Below are 15531 nucleotides of genomic sequence, written 5' to 3' on the forward strand. Positions count from 1 at the left end.
TCAGGTGGGAAAAGGTATCGTTACCAGTTCTTTATTTATCAGATATATTTATAAATTATAACATATCTGTGTGATTTTACTTAAAGATTATTATTTGCATATGTCAATTTGGGGTGTTATTGTCAATTTTCTGAGAGCCACTATTTATAAAAGTTGATGCAGAGTAAATTAGGTAAAGAAAGGAATCTGAATGACCTACTCAGTGCTCATCAGCATTTTCATCTGGGGCCAAGCTAAGCTATTACAAGTCTGATTTACTTATGCTAACTGTGTAATCCCAGTTAATAATCCTACATGCCTCCATAGTCAACGTTGGTCTACATATAAGATAACATGCAAATCAATATTAAATCACTAATCGAGGTGATTAAATTAACGTGAATAGGCTTAACACTACTGATATCACACAAATGGACCTTCTCCAGAGCAGTGGTCCTCACACTTCCTCATGCTGCAATGTTTTAATATTCTTCCCCATGTGGCGACTCCCAACCATAAAACTGTTTCCTTTACTACTTTGTAATTGTAATTTTGTTACCATTATGTGTTGTAATGTAAATAATTTTGGTGATTTCGGTTTTTCCAACAGGCTTGTGACCCTTAACCTTGAGAACTGCTGCTCAGGCTGGAGAGATGGCTCAGCAGTTAAGAAAACTGGCTGCTCTTCCAGAGGTCCTGAGTTCAAATCCCAGCAACCACATGGTGACTCACTACTGTCGTTAATAGGATTGGATCCCCACGTCTAGCATGCAGGTACACATGCAGGTACAGCACTCATATACATTAAATACACAAATAAATCTTGAAAGCAGGTGAGGACGGCTGCTCCAGAGAAAGATTACCTTCTGCAACGTGGTGCCATTATCTGATGCTCTAACCTGATTTACTATTGCACTAGTCACATATTTAATACTTTACTTTTAGTTATTCTTCTGAGTTTAGAATTATCAGTTCTTTATCAATTGTTTCATTGAGTCCAACCGATTTGTAAACTATGTGTCTTAGTTCTGGTTTTATTTTTGTGAAGAGAACTATGACCTTGGCCACTCTTATAAAGCAAACCATTTAATTGGGTCTGGCTTACAGATCAGTTAATCCATTATTGTCATGGCAGAAAACACGGCATGCAGATAGACAGGGTACTAGAGAAACAGCTAAGAGATCTACGTCCGGGTCAGCAGGCAGCAGGAAGAGAGGATGGCAGTGAACCTGGGTTGAGCTTCTGAAACCCCAAACGTGACACATTTCTTCCGACAAGGCCACTCCTACTCCAAAAGGCCACAGCTCCCAATAGAGCCACACCCTATGGTAGTCATTTTCATTCAAAGCACCACACTGGGAAAGAAAGGAACATGTATTAACTTTCCTCGTATGCATTATTCGTAAATACATTAAAGTCATTAGTACTTATTTCATAGTATTGTGGATACATGTACCATTTCATTTTATTAAGGTTTAGTGTGCAAAGTATGTATATCTATGTACCTTTAGCGATGTTCAGAGGGAAGACAAATAAGTATAAATATGTATATTTTAACGAAACATTGTGGAAAGGCAAATTAAAATTTTTTTCAATAAGATTTTGCTATATAGTTCAGACTTGCCTCCAACTTATATTTCTTCTTTCTCTAGCTTTTCTGTTGGGATTACAAACACTTTCAGTAGCTGTGTTCTTTTATGTGACTATGTTTTTAAACAGAATGTAGAGATTAGGTAGCCGAATTGCTTTAAATACATAGTTTTATTATCTCTTCCTTTTGCATTTTTCCTTTGAAAATAATACTTAGAGTCTTCATTCATCTTCATATGCCTGTGATTTTAAAGATACTTCCGACTAGAAGTGAATCTGTGTGTGAGCAGTGGGGAATGTGGTCACACACTGCCTTTAGAATTCCCGAATATCCTCCAAAGGATATAATGTTCTGCTCTCATTTCATCACTAATAATATTAGCAAGAGAAGTTTTATACTTGTTTTGAAGTTAGAACTTCAGGCTTCAGCCTAGCTCCAGAAATGTAGAGCAGACCCAGTTTCCAAATGTACCTTTCTTGCCAAATCGTGGAGGGTGTACTTTTTCCTTCTCTAGGCCACACGCTTTCTTCAGCCAAAAAAATCAGATTGGTTTTGTATGATAGAACATCAGGTCCAGATTAAGATATTAAGAGTCGTTAGTGTTAACAACAGCAGGAACAACATAATAAGAAATGTTGTTTTTAGTTGGTTATACTTTATTAAGGAACTATTCTACAACAAAATTTAATTTTGTGAATGTTTCCCTTTGTTTTGGTCTCAACTTTCTATAGTCTCATCACTGTTTCCTCACAGAACTTACCTTTGCAGATCTCAAGGTTTCAACCATTTATATTTCCTTCATCTCTAAAAATGTCTTTTATGGACAGTGCATGTTCCTTGAAAGTGAAAACATAAATATTACATATTATTGTGAAGCCTAGGGACCACTGTAAGGGTAAACAAATGATACAAATATGTATGTGCACATAGATGTTATATGTGAGTACATGATGTGTGAGCACTTAGGTTTAATTGTTTAATCAAAAATACCTCACAGGTCTGCAAATGTACGGGCACACATTCATATTTTATGCTAAAGCAAAATTCTGACACCATTGACGCTTCGCGTTTGGATGAAACAAGCTGGTGCCACCAAGCAGGAACATTAATTCAGTGGCTCCTTAGTATGTTCCTAGAAGCAATACAATTTATTATAAGCATATTGCCAATACCAAGACAAACAAATAACATGTGTATCCTATTAGCTCTAAATCACAGCAGGAAGCTGAGCTCATAGAAAATACAGTGCATCCAGCCGTGTGCATGCGAAGCTTTGCTCATGGATGACTTACTGTGTGCCTGGGTTCCACTCTGGTTCCCTATAATTTACATAGGTTTATTGCACACTCTGCTTCTTCCCAAGTCAACTGTCTCTGTAAGAGGCCATCCATTATGGAGTCAGGGGACTATTCAGGACCAGTCTAAGAATACAGAGTCCACAGGTGTAAAAGCAAAAACACAAACTATCCTGGTCTCAAAAACAGGTCTGAAGACTGTTTACCTGAGAAGAGCCCTTGGAAGCATTGACAGTTTGGAGAATAATTCAAGCCGTCATGAAGGTGGGGAACTAGGTCGTTAAATCTGTTGCAAGCTTGTTTCTTCTCTGAATGCTCTTCACACACCCACATGGGCACAAATACACTGTATGTGGAGCATCAGAAATGTCCATCTCCAATTAACCTCCACCAGTTATTCAGGCAAATAGCAGGATTAAATCAATACAGAGGGAAAGCAGTAAGGCCCTAGATGTCCAAAAATGTTGCTCGTAAAAAGATATATTTTTAAATTGGCTATTGCAGTACTCATTCTCAGATCCCCAAGTTTCAATATCAGTATGCCTTCAGTGATAACTTTCACTTTTTTATTTTTACTTTTGCAGCATTATTGATTGAACTCCGAGCCCTGTGCACACCAGCCAAGCACTCTACCTCCGAGGCTGCTTCCGTGGACTCATAATTTCTACTTTAGAAACTCTATTTTTAAAAATATTGCTATTGCTGGCTTATTATGAGGAGTGCAACTGAAGAACAGCCATAAAAGAAAGGGATGGGTGAGTCCTAGTGTGGGGGTGGGCAGAGGGGGGAGGGGTTAGGTGTGTAGTCCCTGTCCTCTAGCAGCATCAATTTAATTGTCTGCATGTTGACTGCATTGCCCCACTGGGAGCTTTCTGGACATGTTGTTTAAGGCATTTCATCGAAGAGAAACCATATTCTTGAATTTATATAGAAGAGGTGTCTGAATCCCAGGTTGCACAGGCTCACCAGCTAAAACACAATATTCCTTCAACAGCACTGTAATCAATAAACACACACATTCTCTTTTAGGAAACAGCTTTATTATATTTTTTGTAGGAACATGATATAGACCCCAATAATAGATAGATTTTGTAGGTTTTGTGGCTAGAATGTGGGCACTGATAAATACCTTTCTGTCAGGCCAGTGAGAGCACGGTGCTGAACAATTGGTGCATTTGCATTTCACCACAGCAGGGGTTACTCCTTTGTATGTGTCTGCACAGAACTCCATGGGCTAAAACTCAATGCACATTTTAGAAAAGGCATTATAAGGCCTTTTCTGGTTTGCCGTTTTCTTAGGGCAATCTCCACAGGCAAAGCTCCGTCTCCAGACACATGAAGTTTGGGAGCAGGTAGCATAGGGTAGGTGTGCAGTTCAATCTCGATCTCAGGAACTTAAATGCTTTCCGTGTTTCTGTTCTCCCACACATATTTAGTAGGCTTTTGCCCTCAATCTTGGCATCTTTTGATTCCAAGAAAGTTGCTTGCCCGCCATGTCTTATGCTAATATTTCAACAGACATAAAGGAAAGATGAAGGAGTGAGGAGGGAGCAGGAATGGGTGGCGACTATATCTGGAAGCAACAGCTTTCCCATCAATCCTAGCAGATGTCTGCTTGCATTTCATAGAGCAGGACTGTGCCACCTGATTAGGATGCAAGGGAGTCTGGGAAAACAAGTATTTTTAGCTGGACAGATTGTTGCCTCTCCAAAAAGCCAGGGTCCTATTGACAAGGCAAAAGTGAGAGAAGATACTGTGCAGGCAACTCTGTGTGTGTGTGATCGAGAGAGAGAGAGAGAGAGAGAGAGAGAGAGAGAGAGAGAGAGAGAGAGAGGAGAGATTTTAATTAGTAGGGTATAAAATCTGAGTTAGCACCCCTTTGATTGCACTCTTCTTAAAAATAAATTCTATAGGGTAGAAGAACTTTTATTCATGATGCAGACCGTACAGGTTTTATAAGCTTGATGGGGTTGGAGCCATGGCTAGTGGTTGAGGGTGCATACTGCACTTTTAGAGGTCCTGAGTCCCAGCACCTTCACCCAGCATCTCACAAATGTCTATAACTGCAGCTACCAGTGACCTGATACTGCTTGCCTCCATGGGAACCTGGACAGACAGACACACACACACATGCACGCACGCGCGCGCGCACACACACACACATTCACAAAATAAATAAAAGTTAATAATTTTAAAAGAAGTTTAAGAAATGCTTTGATAGGTTTCCATCTTATGTTCATGCTTTGAAGAGTAGAAAGTCACTGTGCTCGAATCAGCCTGAGCTTGGCGGCATCTCTTTACTGGGCCAATTTCTAGTTTTCTCTTCTCAAAATTATTTTTCTTTTCTTTCCTTTTTTTTCTTTTTTAACAAATCACTGTCAGAACTATTGTAAAATAAACATTATTACCAAATTGTGCATACTTGACAGGGGACTGTCTGAGTTATCCCATTTGGAGCCTCTTTTACCTTTTAATAGGATAATTGGCAAAAAGCCAGTTTCTGATTTCAGAAAGTATAGAATGCCTTAAAAAAGATAATTTTGAGCAAGAAAATGTTTTGTTTGACTCTTTAACCCAGACTGTTCTTGAATTTGCAATCTGTCTGTCTTTGCTTTCCAAGGGCTCAAATGAAAGGTACGGTGTTCCACACCCAGAAAACAAAGGAACCTTCACATGGCTTTAAGACACTCATCTGGTCACTTGTCTTCCCGACCAAATAACCTCATTTTTATTTTGCTTACCAAGAATGGATTAGTGGGGCAGACTTCGATTCTGACACCCTACTTGTGCCACAGTGATCACTTTAACAGCTGACCTGTGAGAATGATGAAACACTACACTTCCCAGTTCACAGAAATATCAGCAATTTAACCGTGGCTAAGAGTTGGAAATACTTCAACCTTTAATAAGCTTCTGGACTTTTTCCCGGATTCATCATTTCTTCATTTCGACAAAGCTTTCATAAATAGAATGTTGGGAGGTGTTTGGCAGAAAGGTAGAACGAAATGGATCCTTTGTAAGCTGAGCACCTAGAAGAGAGGAGGGACTGTGGTCTTTCTGAACAGAACAATTCAGGCTGTTGTAGGTGTTCATGGATGCTGTGTGTGCCCTAAAAGGCCTTTATGCTCTCCAAAACAGTTTGTCTCCCCTACAAACTACAGGCATTAGCACACACTGACTACCCTGCTTTCTTCTGTGCTCTTCCCTCACTGCTTCAGGACTAAGATTCTTGGCACAGTGGAAAGCTCCTGGGCAATGTTTGTTAATGCTCCCTCCCTCCAGTGATGTTTCTACACAGGAACCAGCTAGGCACTGCAGCTCGGGTCCCAGGCCAAGCTAAGTTCCTTGATTTTCAGAAGGGCTCTAAGAACCCTTGTTCTTCAACAACAGACACAGAAGCCGCAAGACTTTCTCTCTCTCTCTCTCTCTCTCTCTCTCTCTCTCTCTCTCTCTCTCTCTCTCTCTCTCACACACACACACACACACACACACACACACACACACATAATCCGAGCTCCCTTCCCTCACATTGCTTCAAGCCGCTCTAACTCTTGAGGAGTCAACCACGGTTCTGTGTATCTCTCAACTAGGGATGTCAGAAAGGGAATTGTCTCACTTATTTTTCAGAGTAATCACTTATGTCCATCCTATTATTTCCCATAGAAGTACTAGGGTGTAGGAGGAATGGCAGCGGTCACCTATAAGTAAATGCAGGGAGGAGGAGGCACAGTTGCAAAGGCATCTCCTGCAGGAGGACCTAATTGAAGACTGCCTGAGAGACCAGGGATTGGTACCACAGACAATGCCAGCCAATTGGGAACTGCTGTTTAGATAAGATTCTTTCTTGGGACCAATGGGGCACCATGGAGAGTATTAAAGGAACTCTCGGCAGCGATCAGACGAGCTTTTCGTGGCTTTTCTCACCTGCTCCCAGAGTCTGTGTGGTTGACTCAGTGCCACCTCATCTCCAACCCCCAAGGGCAGGTAGGGTGGGGTAGCGGGTGGTCCAGGGCACATGTAGCACCAGTGATTATTCCAAACTATGTAACAGCTCCCAACTTTCTACTCTAAGATGCTGTGGGGGAATGCATATAATACATATAAATATGTCTTCCCCAGTAATTCTTAATGGATGAGGAATGTTGCACAGGGAAAGAGTTCTTTGAACACATGGAGCAGATTGTCCTTAAGTGCCTCTAAACATGCCGCTCAGTCCTAAAGAATCCTACAGGAATGTCATAGTAATAGCCCCAATTAACAGAACGTAATTGCTTAGTTAAGAATCGTGTGCTACATAATGAACCTCTTCTCCCAAATGATATGAGCTCTTGAATTACTTATTTATTTAAATAATTATTTTCTGTGTATCAGTGCTTTGCTTGCATGTACGTCTGTGCATCACGTGCATGCCGGATGCCTGTGGAAGCTGAAGGAGAGAGTCCGTTATCCTGAGGCAGTGGTTGTACATGACTGTGAGCTTTCCTGGGAGTAGAGTTTGAAACTGAGACCACGACTCTGAAAAGCAACGAGTGCTCTTAACTGCTGAGATATCTCCATGGTCCTTGAATAATCTTGAACGAAAAGTAATTAAATACAAGTAATTTAAGTACAGTAATATGTTGGTGCCTGTGCCTTTATACATGCATGATGTAAGGTTGAGTTAGAACTAGAAGAATAGAGCTAGTTTTGAGATAGAAGAGTTAATAATCACAACCTATAAAAAGTTCTCATACAGAAAAAAGGGTAGGAGGAAGAAATTTATCAATAGAAAACACAACTCCTGATGATGAAGAATCCAAACCGTGTGAGTTCCAATGATAAGGGTCTGTGTTATATCTTGTAAAATAAATCATTAAAATGACATCAGTGATACAGATGAAGTTGTGGAGACGTTAGTATCTGTAGTTATAAAAGGGTTGTTGGGAACAAATTCCATGAATTTATTTCCCCATAGTCTTGAGAAGTCTTACGTGTGGCTGAGGAGCTACTGTCATCGGTAGCTACCAAAGGAGGTGAAGTCCTTGACTCAGGTAGTGTAGCCAGTGACATGTCCCCTGAGCTTTAGTAAATAACTTCCCAGCAGTATCCATGCAAGGAATTCTATTAATTAATGACATAGTGAGTCATTTCTCAAAGAATCTGAAAGTAAGAGGGAAACCTACTGAGAAGCAGAGTTTCAGAGGGAGAAGGAGGGTAAGAAAATGTGGCAATGAGCCATGAATATTATCAAAATATCTTAAGTACATGTATGAAATTGTTACAGAATAAATAAATAAAGACTTTTTAAAAGCCTTGAAACTGCTTATAAAAAGCAGTTCTAAGAAATGACTCAAGTCAAAAATAAAGCACAAGGAAAAGATTGATCAATATATAATTTAGAAGGCAGATGCACAGGAAAATTTAGAGAAAAATATTTCTAAAAAGAATGATTTTAATTATAAGACAAGAAACCTATGAAATAGAGCACACCCTTTGTAAGAGATGAGTATACTATATGTATGTGAGATACAGGAACACAAATTCAACTTCTGCTTTGGATATGGTTAGTAAAATGCATGGTTATACATGTGCTCAAATTCTCGAAGAGCTGCATGAAGGTGGCCTTTATATGTTAGTGCGGTACACAGCTTTAGGGATTTATTTATTTTAAAATTCATATTGATGTGATCAAAATTTAAAATGGGGGCTGGAGAGATGGGCTAGATCTCAACACCCGTGTAACAAACCTGTGTCTCCAGTTCTGAGGTAGACAGAGATAGGAGGGTCACTGAGACTTTGGGCCTTCAACCTAACCAAGAGAGTGAACTCCAGGGTCAGGAGAACACATGCTTAGAGAGACAAGGCAGGGAATGTTAGAGGTGGGCACCCAGAAGCCTCCCCAGCCTCTACTTTTGTAACAGACACACAGACACAGACACACACACACACACACACAGAAACACCCACACTTACACACACACAGACACACACAGACATGCACACTTACACACACACAGAGACATATACACTTATACACACATACATAGACACAGACACACATACACACACAGAGACATATACACTTACACACACATACATAGACACAGACACACATACACACATAGACATACACACACACATAGACATACACACACACAGACACACACAGACATACACACTTACACACAGACACACACAGACAGACATATACACTTACACTTACACACAGACACACATACACACACAGACATACACACACATAGACATACACACACAGACACACACAGACATACACACTTACACACACACAGACAGACATATACACTTACACTTACACACAGACACACATACACACACACATAGACATACACACACACAGACACACACAGACATACACACACACAGACAGACATACACACTTACACACACACACAGACAGACATATACACTTACACATACACACAGACACACACACAAGTTAAATTCTATAATGAACTTACTGAGTAGCTTTGACTCACTGAGGGGTAACCTCACTCAGACTTACTTTTCTGTTCACTCTGTTGCATACTCACCACTCATTTTTCCTAGTGTACCACCTTAAATTCCATGACTTTACACCCACTCAAATTACCAGGAAAGTGTTTAGCTGGTTAAGAGTTTGGTCATGTGTCTTTTCCAACTCTAACTTCACATTTTATCGGAAGCCTTCCTTTCCCTCTCCAGCTTCAGGTGGGCTCACGATTCATCTTCCTTTCACCCTTTTACTTGTCTGGTGGGCATCGTGTCCTCTCTTGTTTGTCTTCAGTAGGTTATGCTTCACCTAAGACTAAGTGGTGATGATTCTACTCTGTTTTCAGAGGACCCATGAGTGTAGTCCCTGTTATTTTCCAAAATTGGAAATTAAGTTTAATTTTTACATTTTCTCTGTAGCCTCAATCCATCTCATGAGACAGCCTGTTAGATCTCCATAGGTTATAGACTGCATACCATTGAGATTGCTTGAACTCAACTATTCTACTCAGTCTACATAGAAAATTGTAAAGTGCAGACCATATGTAACAACAGAATACAATTTTCCCACTGTCTCTTTGTGCACACCATCTTTCCCTGGTCCGTTATTAAGGACTAGCCTTAGCTGAGAAGTTTGGAGTCTTTTGACAAATTATTAACAGTGTACATCCATGGCACCCATGGTTCATTTTCTGCATGCAGTCAAGTAACTTAAATCATTAAAGATGAATGTGTATAGTGTGTGTGTGTATGTGTGTGTGTCTGTGTGTGTGTTGGGGGGGTGAACTTTGAGACAAACTCTCACTGTCTCAAACCTCAAGGAGAAGATCCTGATGCTAATTCTGACTCTGTTTTGAGTTTAGAATGTAGGTATTTAGAATCCCCATTCTCACACTTTTCTTATATATGGAAACAGAGAAATATAGTCTAGTTGTGTTTAATGTAAAGAAGGAGGATAAACAAGACACATTCATAGATTTAACTATGCTAAGTGTCATTTGTGTTATCTGTAATACTAGATATTGTTTCAAAATAATACAATAATATGAAATCTTTGAGAAAGCAGCACAGAAGCATTTAACAGTCATAGATTTTATCTTCAAGGTCACTATAAATAAGTCTTAGCTGATGAAACAAAGCCTTTCTCTCCCTAAAGCTCCTCCTATCTTCCTTGAATATCTCATGTTCTAGCTGAGCTAAGATTGTCAGTACTAAAGGTGGAAGGTACACTTGGGGCAAAGAGAGCATGGATGATGGAGCAGATAGGTAGATGGCCTTTCTAACATAAACTTGATATATTCCAGGATCCATGCCATTATGTGCGTGATGATCAGAAATTCTGTTTCCCTTTCAACAGTTAATAGGCAGTTACTGCATATTATACCACAGGCAATTAATACCTTATTGAGAAGAAGTCCTCTTTATCTTCAGTTAAATGTTCTGGTTTTGCATAGTACCTCATAAGGCTACCATTTCAATATTAACCATAAGTAAATAAACACTACTTAGGGGAAAGGCTGGCTTAGAAAGAGAAGGATCCATGAGGGAGGAGGCAGGAGTTTCTCTATTATTCCTGTTTAATGGTTTCTAAACATCAAGAAAAATTCCATCTAAGTCTATATTTTAGTTCAAAATGTTGTTCTAGTAGTTTTGTTTATCTGGATTCCAACAAATACTGTCTATTTTTTCTCTTGGATTTTTCTTTGGATGTACATTCTAGGTAGATATATTTTTAAATTGATCAATTTGACTTAGTAGCTTAAAATACAACATTTCCCTTAAGACTCAGTGTCTTTGAAAATAGGAATCTTGTGTGTGAAATAGCTTAAGGCTGAGTTAGAAAAATGACCTATGTTAATATCAGAAAGCTTGTGTTTCTTTTGATCCTGCACAGACAGAAAGTCATGTCTCAGAGGTGAAACTATACTATCAACTCTCCTTCCTATTGTTTCTCTCATTCTCATATAAAAGCCACTAATGATGATCTTTCATTTTTCTGATTATCTTTAAAAACACATAATTGAAAAATGTATGTTCAGCAAAATATAAAAATTTAAAATATAAAAAATACAAACTAGATAAATGTATAGTAACTGCTTTTGTAAATGGACTCTGGAAAGAAAGAAGCTCGAGGGTTTATTGACCACGATTTTGGTCTGTATGTAATACCAAAAAATAATAGCCAAACAATATAATTTAATATAAGCTTCAGATAGGCCCCAAGAACAAACATTTGCCCTTCCAGTTCTGTACCTTCAAGCTTGTAATTGAATTAAGGTCTACAGAAACTATTTTTTTTTCTACTTCAGGTTAGCAGTCCAGAAGTTTCCAACTTTTGTAAGTCATGTTCTTTTTAGAAATCATTATCTCCCAAGTGTTTTACATTGTCAGACTATGGGTTCTCTATTCCTTTGATATGATCAATTATTTATTACCTTTTTGCATTTTTCTTGTGACACAGGCCACAGAACTATAAGAAATCAGCCATTGTGTTTCACAAATTCGAGCTTAAAATATAATAAAGTGAAATAGTTATAACATCTAATTATAAACAAAGGTGCTCTCTGTGACAAACCTTATCTCTTCCGATGAGCTTCTATTTGAACGAATGGTCTCACAGTAATCTCTATGTGAATTTTACATGATTAAATTATTTTATCTTTCCTTATCACTAAGTAATAGATTTATTTGTTGCTTATTATAATGTACAGATGAATTCACTGCACTGCAATTGCCCTAGCCCTCTACAAAGTTGTACACACCACACACACACACACACACACACACACACACACACACACACACACACACCAAAGTAACAAATAAACACTCTACTAAAGAATTTTCTTGCTTTCTCCTCCAGCCTATCAAGATGTCCAAAGGAAAGAAGGCCAAGGGGAAGAAGATGTTGGCTTCGGCTCCCAACATCCGGAAGAAACAGGAGGCCACAAAGGTAGTCAATCCTTTGTTTGATAAAAGGCCCAAGAACTTTGGCATTGGGCAGGACATCCAGCCCAAAAGAGATCTAATGTGTTTCGTTAAATGGCCCACTACAGCCAGCTGCAACAGCAAAGGGTCATCCTCTTTCTCTAAGGGCTCAAAGTCATTTCTGCCATTAACCATTTAACCCAGGCCTTGGACAGGCAAACAAACAGCTAATCAGTTGCTTAAGCTTGTCCACATGTACAGGCCAGAGACAAAGCAGGAGAAGAAGCAAAGGCTCCTGGCCCGTGCTGAGAAGAAAGCTGCTGGCAGAGGGGACGTCCTACTAAGAGACTGCCTGTCCTCTGATCGGGGGTCAATACAGGCACCACCTTGGTGGAGAACAAGAAGGCTCAGCCGGTGGTGATTGCCCGTAGGTAGACCATATTGAGCTGATGATTTTCCTGCGGGTCCTGTGTCGAAGGATGGGGGTGCTGTACCGCATCATCAAGGGAAAGGCCAGACTGGAGCTCCTGGTCCACAGGAAAACATGCATCACTGTTACCTTCACACTGGTTAACTCGGAAGACAAGGGTGCTCTGGCTAGGCTGGTGGAAGCTGTTAAGACCAACTACCACAACAGATATGATGACACCACTGAGAAGGCAACGTCCTGAGTCAGAAGTCTGTGGCTCGCATTGCCAACCTAGAAAAGGCAAAGGCCAAAGAACTTGCCAGTAAACTGGATTAAACGTACACTAAGTTTTCTGTACATAAATATAATTTAAAAATTAAGAAAAGAGTTTTACCTTTAATTACCACTAGCTTTTCCTCTGCCCTCACCCAAATACACATAGAAAGTTTGGTACTCATCCTAGAAACTATGGAATCTAAATCTCACAATGAATTGAAGTTATCAAACGGGAGTCCACACCTTTCCTGACCACAGCACTCTCCCTTTTCCTTTAGAAGCTAAATCAGAAAAGGAATTCTCTTAGCTTTTTTTTTTATCATTACCATTTAGGATAGAGGAGTCAAATTTGAGTAGGATACCTAGCAAGCCTCAGGCATTTATGTAAGAACTTTAACCTATAGCAGGCTGGCAGTATAGGGGAAAGTCCGTAACTGTGTGCATGCATGTGTGTGCGTGTATGTGTGCGTGCATGCATGTGCATGTGCATGCATGAGTGCATGTGCGTGTGTGTTTCATGAGATAAACTATGCAATGACATTATGTTTTTCTCCTTAACAAAGAAGCATAGCAGCTATATGTCAACTAAAACCTATATTTTATTTTTTTTCAGTGAACACCTGAAATATAATTGATTATCCAGATTAACAGTAAACGTTTAGAATGATTTCAATATTGTAAAGCAGATCATACTTTTCCTCTTTCAAATTTTGGGAAATAAACTGGATGGAGGGAATATATCAATGCAAATGTAAAAACATTTTATTGAGGTTAAACACCGTCGGTTTGGCATAGCAGGGTATCCTGTGACAACCCAACCACGTTTTGGGGAGGACTGTGGAGGACTTTGGAACTTTGGGCTAGAAGAGCCATTGGGATGTTAAGAGCTTCTGTAGGAGCTTGGAAGACAATGTTGAGAACAGTGCACAAGATGGAGACCTGGCGTGTGAAATTTCAGAGGGAAGAATGACTCTTATCAGGGCTGCTGCTATTTTGATTGTGAAGATTCTGTGGTTTTGGTTAGCTGGGGCTGAAGGATCAGCTGTGATTAACAAGATCCCAGAACTGCTAAAGTGAAGCCTTTGTGTTACTGGGACTCTTGATGCTGGAAGTGTAAACTGAATAAACCCTTTCCTCCCCAACTTGCTTCTTGGTCATGATGTTTGTGCAGGAAGAGAAACCGTGATTAAGACAAATTGGTACCTCCTTGGTTCTACATATAAGAAAATCATTCCTATCCCATTCATCTATTACTATCGATGCATATTGTATATACATGCATATATGTATGTATATGTTTACACACACTATACACATACACATATATGTATGAAATTCTTATACAATCCTATCTAGTACTTTGCCTTCTAATATTCTGTAATACTGAAATCCCATGGTATCGATTAGGAGTCATAGTAAGCAATATTTTATACTTTAACTGCTCTTAATCAACCTCTTTCATTTCTTAGGGCATACAAACTTTTATTTCGAATAGAGCACAAGATACTAATTATTGTTACCCTCATATGACCGATAGTTATTTTTCTTAATCAAAATTTTATAAAGTGTTTTTTACACATTTTGTGGCTCAGTTACCTTCTTTGAGCTGAACATTAGCCCTTAATATTTTTTCACAAGTAGGGCATGTTTGCAGAGAGTCTAATTTCTAGACTTATGATGTGCATATTTATTCTCATTCTTATGCAATAATTTCAGATTATATAATAGACTATGTGGGCGTCTTTTCTCATGGCTCCTACACACTGTTCCATTGTCTCTTGGTTTCTGTTGCTTTAAATGTGAAATTTTTGTTAATTTATTTTAATTCTTCTGCAGCTAAAATATTTTCTATTATCCTTTTGAATGTGACATTCCTATCTTTGATATTTGTCAGTTCAGCAATGGTTTAAGTGTAGGATCACTTCTATTACCATGAGGTTTGAAACAATGTTTCATATCTTCTTTGGGTTCTACAGGATGCTTAGGAAATATCCCTCCTAATGCCTGCTCCCCTTCTGCTCTCCCTAGTCTCTTTGCACTGGGGCATAAGTAGATGGATGTGCGAGGTTTTCAAGTTGTTTTACTTTTTGAAAAATTGCTCTACTTATTAAAAATGAACTTATTGTTTCTGGACGACTTAGTGGACATAAACACCTTTTCCACTTTGACCAATCCTCTCCTCTGTCCTGAGGGACTTTCTTGCGTTCACTGTTGTTTTAATTTTAATGGCTCCCACTGATCATATTTACATATAGTTTTTTATTTCCTCCTTCTTGACATTTAATTTCTAAGTACATTGTGGCTTTAATTAATTTGATAAGGACTTACTTTAAATTTTTTCTATTTTTTAAATTAATCTAGCAGGAAGCAAATTCATGTTTTGATCATTGTTTTGTTGTTTTCCTTACCAGAATACATTCTCTGGTCTGCAAGCTCATTTCTAAATGGAAGTTGTTTGGTGTCTTATTTTTTCTTTTTTCTAGATTTATGTCTACTTCTCTAGATAATCTGAGGATTTACTCATTTGCATGCTCCTCAGCAAATATTCATAGACTTTCTGTTT

General features: G+C 38.9%; 1 long non-coding RNA gene across 24 annotated transcripts in view; it reads left to right on the top strand.

Moving 5' to 3' along the window:
• LOC102552721 (uncharacterized) overlaps nt 1-15531 on the top strand; it is a 166816-nt gene that overhangs the window by 132882 nt on the left and 18403 nt on the right. For 20 of the 24 annotated variants that reach the window (XR_010065315.1, XR_010065311.1, XR_010065320.1 and 17 more), the window contains 3 exons: nt 590-753; nt 3451-3621; nt 12219-12308. This is a non-coding gene — a long non-coding RNA (uncharacterized LOC102552721). Of the gene's footprint in view, nt 1-589; nt 766-3450; nt 3622-12218; nt 14111-15531 lie in introns of those variants that run through there. The other 4 variants (XR_010065308.1, XR_010065305.1, XR_010065307.1 and 1 more) reach the window with 2 other exon arrangements.

The sequence above is a fragment of the Rattus norvegicus genome, chromosome 3, assembly GCF_036323735.1.
Source record: "Rattus norvegicus strain BN/NHsdMcwi chromosome 3, GRCr8, whole genome shotgun sequence".
NCBI classification, from domain to species: Eukaryota; Metazoa; Chordata; class Mammalia; order Rodentia; family Muridae; genus Rattus; species Rattus norvegicus.